Source organism: Coffea arabica, chromosome 3c (genome assembly GCF_036785885.1).
Source record: "Coffea arabica cultivar ET-39 chromosome 3c, Coffea Arabica ET-39 HiFi, whole genome shotgun sequence".
In the NCBI taxonomy this organism is placed as follows: Eukaryota; Viridiplantae; Streptophyta; class Magnoliopsida; order Gentianales; family Rubiaceae; genus Coffea; species Coffea arabica.
In genome coordinates, this window is record NC_092314.1 from 41,846,792 (window position 1) to 41,854,458 (window position 7,667).

The window sequence follows — 7,667 nt, forward strand, 5'->3', positions numbered from 1 at the left end:
CTTTCACTTGTGTGGTGAGAACAAAATCAATTCATCCATTCTTACTATGAACTTAACATAAAAGTTAGATAATATTCAGGATTAATTAATAATGTAAAAATAGCATATATATTGTCCATTCAAGCTGTAACTTTTCGTGGACCAGTACATCATACTACTTCTAAAATAACCAAAGAAATTACTCAAAGTACTTGGTTTTTATTAGACTGGCAAAAATCACGTATACAGTTAAGAAAATTATTTTAAAAACCAAATTAAAAATTTTCTAGTAATTAAGGAAGTATTCTTGCTAGGCATAAGTAATTGCCATAAGACAAAAGTTAGTTGAGTTGGATACAACTAATTCGATTGAATCTAAACCAATATTTGTGTTAACTTTTTGATCATCCTTTTTTTCTCTTCTTGTAGAGAAGAAACACAAAACATCCCTAATGTTTTGCCAAAATAATTTTCATATTTTCATATTTGAATTGCTAATTTTATGTCTTTAAAAAAAAATCAAATCAATCCTATTTAGATCTAATATCCATTTCCGGCCACCTTCTAAAGGAGCAAAGAAATACCCAGTTCTAGGCACTAACCGAAAACCATTTCAACCAAACTATTACAAAGAAATACAAATTTAAAAAAAAAAAAGAGTAACGGATGGGCAAAGTGAAAAGCAAGAAAAATTGAGGGACTAAAGCTAAAATTTATGAAATGAAATTTTGTCGTCATTTCTTAGGTCTTCTTCCACTGCACCCTTCTCCCGCTATCCTTCCCCTTGATCTTCCTCTTTTGCCTTATCCCCCGATATTTCTCCCCATCAATTCCCTTTTGGGAAACTGCCATTTTGCTTTTAAGTTATATAAAAATTCCAAATATTGCTTTTGCACCTGAGTGTTTTTTTGTTTGCTTTTCATGATTTTGTATTTATGCTTTCTAGTTCTATTTGTAATAAATTATTCAAAAGTCCTTCAAAGATATTTTTTAGACAATACATTTAACCTTTTCCCTCTCTCTCTAAATGCTAATGAGTATTTATTTACTATAAAACAGAAAAGTTAAACAATTTTCACCAACCATACTCCATTCATGTAGGATTTTATCAAAATAATCAAATAACTAATGTTTCTAAATTACTGCATTCTTTTAGAGGCAAACGGTAAGAATTCTAATTGGAGAGGAACCAATGTTAGTAATATGTAGTTTTAAACCCATATGCACATGATCTTGTAACTTATTTGACTCTTTGGGGCATGTTGATCTTAAGTCTACATAATTATTTATGCAAACCCAAAACTATCTCATTGTTATTCCTAGAAATTGATTAAAGTGAATACTTTAGTATCATTGGAAAATTATATATAATGATGTTCAACTTTTAATAACCTTCAGCCTATTACTCATGATGCATACATTTTAAGAAACTTACGCAGATCTAAGATTAAGGCTACATTATAACATAAACACAATTCTTCAATTATTATTTTTGTCTCTAAGCTACAATTAAAAATTGTATCCACTTTGAATTTGAGAAAACTTCTATGCGAACTTTTAGAGGATAATAATTGCAGTAATAACTTTATGTGAGGCACTTCTAGGGATGGAAATGGGGCAGGATTGGGGCAGCCTAAACATATCCCCAGCCCCTACCCCATCCTCGTCACCCGCCGTGCCTTGCCCATGGGTTAAAAGTTTATAATTAATAAAAATATATAATTAGTGAAAAAATATATTTGTAATTTAATATAAATATTTTATTATAACTAATGAATAATTTGTATTAATATAAATATATAATTATTAGTATACATAATTATTAGTTATAACATATTCATAACTAATAATATCCCCCGTCTCCCGCCTCGTTTTTTAACGGAGGGAGAATTTTAACTCCCGCCCCATTAACCCCTTGCGGGTACCTGCCCTTGAGGGATTTTTTATATGTGCATAAATTTAAATCCAATTTACACTAGTTTTGACTGTAAGTATACAAGTCAACTAATAGTTTATGGCAAATATCGAGTCAATCCTACAGGGAGCAACCTTACAAGTAATAAGACCTTATTTACTCAATTATTTAGACTAATAATCAATTAAAGCAAGAGAAATGGTAATTACTACTATCTAACTGGTCTTGATTGGATAACTTGCAAGGTAACAATGGAGAAAATTCACTAAATACTTGAGTCTAAGGATGTAGATTCTATTTATGGCATAAAAGATATAAATAAATAGATTTACTTCTTGTTATAAGTCTTTTTTAACTAGGGATTCATTTCTAATATTACCAACACTCATTCGCATGATGAAATAGCCTAACTAGATTAGTTTTCCATATTCTTATAGTGAATAACAAAATCTACTCTTATTTCCTTCATGAAAGCACGGTTAATCCACTTAAGTATATCTCTATTTTCATGAGTCCACTACTTAAGCTCTATTTATGTTGTTCCATTATTATTACCAACTTTCATTGAATAATAACAACTAATAACTTACTATTGGTGATCAAGCAACAACAAGTGATAGGCATGCATAAATAGACAATTTAATATAAGGTATAAAAAGTGTAGTTCATATTCAACTCATATCAAATAGTCATAAGATTCATCTACTCCATAGATCTAGGAATTTAACTACTCATATGAAATATGGCAAAAGAAAACATAGCTTCATAGCATAAAACATATTGTTTCACAAGTAAAAGGATAGATAAAGAAAATTTAGCCAAGGTGATGAAAAAACTTCCAATGATCTTCAATTTCTTCAACAAAAGTGAGTTATACAATGAAGTCTCCAATTGGTCTTGCAAGTTCTTGTTAGAAAGAACAAGAAAAGACTAAAAACTAAGTTCTAATGTCTCTCTCCCTCTCTTTTCTAATGATTATTACATATGTATTGTTAAGAGAGTCATTAAATGGTTTAAGACAAGAAATAAATCTTCTTGTCTCTTCCTTTAGGAATCTTGAGCATGTGTAGTCAAAATTCTGTTAAAAAATTGAGCTGGAAAATAGCATGGTAACAGAGCAAGTGGCAGAGCAAGTTCCAAAAATCAAGCTACAATACGCGACTTCAAGTCACTTATTGAAGGTCACGTATTATTCTTTTTAATCGTTTCCTTGCTTCTTTTCTACCCCAATTCAATTCTAAAGTTTAGAATGAGATGTCCTCAATTGTATTCATGCCTTGCTCCAAGAGCGATTGACTTGAATAAAAGTAGCTTTCTTTCCAATGTTATCATTGAATCAAGATCAAATATTGTTGAAATATGTCCAATTTGATTTGTCATCGATAATTCTTGTCAATTCTTGCAAATATAGCCAACTTTTGCACATTAAATTACCCAAATGAAGCTCACAAAATTTAAAAGTTTAGGGGGCAAGTTACATGTTAAAAGTCCTAAATTAGACCTAAGATGAACCTAAAAACCTACTAAAAATCACACATAATAAACACTTATCAAATTCCTCCATACTTAAACGATTGCTTGTACCCAAGCAATAGGAAAAATAATCCAACAATGAATCAAGGAGTGAAATGAATCGATTGAATTTGAAATTCAACCTTTCTCAACTTGGCAAGCCTTCATTATGCAACCATTCATATTACCCTTAATACTCATCATATCATGCAAAAGAGAGATAATTATACTCAAAATTTATCTTAGCAAAGTCAATGTCTATCTCTCATCTACTTTCACAACTAACTAACCTATATAGTCACCTTAGAGTTTCTTCCTTTGGAATGACATATCAACTTACACCACTTAAGAGGGAACTATGTACTTATTTTCTCCTTCATATATATATATATATATATGTATTTGCTTAAAGAGTGAAAGTATCTTTTGACATGAAAATCGACATTTTTTATATAAAGATTTCTGGTTACTGGTATAACATTGTGTGCCATTATATAAATAATAAAACAATGGCGAGGTTTAAAGACACTTGCCAACATTGTCTCTTTCCTTGAAGACCGAAACGGTTGGTATTCGAGACCAAACCTACTCATGGCATGAGACGGATCCCACCGCCTATGCAGTGTAACAAAACTCTTCTTCAAGTCAACCGCTCGGTCTTGGTTGCTACACCCCAAGATAGCAACTAGGCGCTCCCTCAACAAGACAATACGTCTCCCACGCACCCATGACTCTAGCATCTCGCCACTGTGATGCGCCTTGTACTCAATGTTGGCGTAGAACTTGCACACCAAGTTAGAGTAGTAGTGTGTCGGCAATGTGAGTATCGACGTCCAACCTAGTTGATTAAACGCCTCCGAAAGATGATAAACAATTTCAATTTTCGGACTCACATGCATCTCAAAAAGGAACTCCAAATAGCATGCTCCTTGTGCCACTCTTGATTTCTCAGAGTAGTAAACCTGGCACTATCAAAGACAATTGCTTTAGCACTACGAGAAGTAACCTGCCCTAGAAGTCTTCTAACCAATTGAGGATAAAATGACCTCTCCTCCTCACTTACTTCAACATCCTCACTAACCTCTATATCATCAATACTAGAGGATGAATATACAACTTGTTTTCCCCTAACCATAGTACTTAAGAAAAAGGATTCAATTATCCATATGTACTAATCATAGGAACTCAAATAACCTTAATTAATCGTATATAATCATAGTTATCACAAATAACCACACACTCATATCTCTATGTCATAAGAAATTGAAGAAAGATATATTAGAGATCACAATCATAACATTCGAGATAGGATAAAAACCAACTGCCCAAAAATTGCAAATATCACTAATTTACTAAAATAGGTAACAAAAATGGCCCAATTAATGAAATCAGCAATTTTCATTATTATAGCAAACTTGAATTAACAACAATTATGCATAATTGGCCATAAATATGATTAAGCAAAAATTATCCTAATAACTCATAAAATTCATCAAAATTATTCACTAAACACAATGTATATTCCAAAACATCATCACTCAACAAATTGAAATAATACTTAACCATCTAAGCAATATTTCTAATTTTTTCCAAATATAGCAATTTACAAAATTGAACAGCTAATAATCCGTCAATTACTACATTTAAGTATCTAAACATGTTTAAACAATCATAAAAAGCATAGTAGAGGCGACAAACATTCATAATATGCATTAACAATTTGAAATTAGAAGATATCAAAAAATTCAGGAAATTGAAAAATACCAACTTCTAAAATACGAAAATTTGATGAAGAAACTTACCTCAATTACATAGAAGGATGTTTGAAGATGATGATTATGTAAAAAACCCTATGAAATTCACTCCAATTGACGTCCAATTGAAGAAAATTCGAAATTAGAAGATATCAAAAAATTTAGGAAATTGAAAAATATCAACTTCTAAAATACGAAAATTTTATGAAGAAACTTACCTCAATTACATAGAAGGATGTTTGGAGATGATGATTATGCAAAAAGCCCTACGAAATTCACTCCAATTGACATCCAATTGAAGAATTTGCAATCTAAGAACCCTAGCCTCAAATCCTCTTAAAAACTGATTTTTAGGAGTTTTTCTAGAATTTCAATATATTAGAAAGGCTCTAGGATGATCAAAAGGTGTTGGGTTGATGTTTTTTAGCAAGAAAATAAAGTAAAAATGAAGATTTGTGAATTGGTGTATGCGTGAAAGAGAGAAAACGTGGTTATGGAAGAGGAAGAAGAAGGAAATTCTGAAGTGGAACTCGCGTTTTCTTGTTTTGTACCATGAGAAGAATACACGACTTGGAGTCGCGATGCGTTTTCAGTGGAAAATTTACCAAACAGAATACGCGACATCAACAATACGCGACTAGAAGTCGCGTTTTTTGTTGAATTGGGGCAGATATGAATACACGACTTTAGGTAATACGCGACTTAAAGGCACGTTTTACCTGCAGTCGCGTTTTCATCAGCAATTTTTGCAGAAACTTTTATTTCTCAAAATTTATACACTTTATCTCAAAATTTTAAAATGCATCCTAGATCATTTGTTTACCAAATTATCATCGCATGCACATGTAAAACGATCGAAACATGCATTTTATCCCTCTTTAAAGGATCAAATATACATTTAACGTAAATCGAGGGGTTGAGTTCCTTGATCAAATTTCATCTTTTCCACCTCAAATAGTCATCTTTGTCTCCAATTACTAAACCTACAATACAAAAGTAACAAACTAACTTAATTACACATACTAAATATAAAATCATACCAAACTAATATCTTTAATGTAAATATTGGGTTTCCTCCCAATTAGCACTCTTGTTTATAGTCATTGGCTCGACTTAAAAGAGTTGGCTCATTTCATTGAAGAAAAATCATCCAAAGGATATATGAGTCCTTTGGGAATGATTTCACCTTGCCAAATAGGATTTTAATAATTGACCGTTGATCTTGAACCGTTCATTTCTAGCATTCACCACTTCAACGGCTCCATAAGGAAATACTTGAGTGATTTCAAATGGTTCCAACCACCTTGATTTTAGTTTTTCGGGAAACAACCTAAGATGTGAATTGTATAAGAGCACTTTTTGCCCCACCTCAAATTATTTGGATACAAGATGCTTATCATGCCAATATTTCACTTTTTTCTTATAGATTTTTGCATTCTCGTAAGCATGTAGCTGGTGTTCCACAAGTTCGCTCAACTCAAATAGTCTCATCCCACCTACAAGATGTAAATCCATATTAATCGTTTTAATCACTCAATATGCTTTATGTTCGATCTCTATAGGTAAATGACAAATTTTTTCAAATACTAATCGATATGGCGACATCCCCAAAGGTGTCTTAAATGCCATTTGATAAGCTCATAATGCATCATCAAGTCGTCTTGTCCAATCCTTGCTTGATTTGTTCACCGTTTTCTCCAAAAAGAGGTTGATCTCTCGGTTGGCTAATTCAATTTGTCCGTTTGCTTGTGGGTGGTATGGTAGTGATGTTTTATGCCTACAACCATACTTAAGTAATAAAGAATCAAATTAATTATTACAAAAGTATTTTCTTTCATAACTTACTATGGCCCTAGGAATACCGAATCGACTAAAAATGTTCTTTTTAAGGAATTTAAGCACTACTTTAGTATCATTTGTAGGTGAGGCAATTGCCTACACCCATTTGGAAATATAATACACCGCACTAAGATGTATTTATTGTTAAAAGAACTAGACAATGGCCCCATAAAATCTCTACCCCACATATCAAATAACTCTACTTCTAAAAATGTGGTTAAGGGCATTTTATTTTTTCTAAAAATATTTCCAGTTCTTTGGCAGGCGTCACAATTTTTAACATATTCCCTAGCATCCTGGTACATGGTAGGCCAATTAAATTCTGATTGCTACACCTTAGATATGATTTTAGAAGTACTAAAATGACCCCCCATTTCTAAGTTATGACAATGATGTAAAATATCACGTTCCTCTTTCTCAGGAATACATTTTCTTACCATACCATTGGTACAATGCTTGTAGAGCAGTGGTTCCTCCCAGAAATAGCTTTTAACATCATGCAAAAATTTCTTCCTTTGGTGATAATTGAATTCTCTTGGAATTACTCAACTTACCAAAAAGTTAGCAAAGTCCGCATACCATGGAGATTTAGTTAAAACTAGAACAAATTCATTCGAAAAATTCACCTTGATTAGAACTTTATCATTAGTAGGGATGTACTCTAATCG

At 32.0% G+C, this 7,667-nt stretch overlaps 1 long non-coding RNA gene across 1 annotated transcript; it reads right to left on the reverse strand.

Moving 5' to 3' along the window:
- Positions 1 to 3,812: 3,812 nt before the first annotated feature.
- LOC140038157 (uncharacterized) lies at positions 3,813 to 5,656 on the reverse strand. Its single transcript, XR_011841976.1, has 3 exons — positions 5,379 to 5,656; positions 5,209 to 5,256; positions 3,813 to 4,374 (listed from the first exon to the last, which is right to left on the reverse strand). It is a non-coding gene; the product is annotated as an uncharacterized lncRNA (long non-coding RNA).
- Positions 5,657 to 7,667: the final 2,011 nt, after the last annotated feature.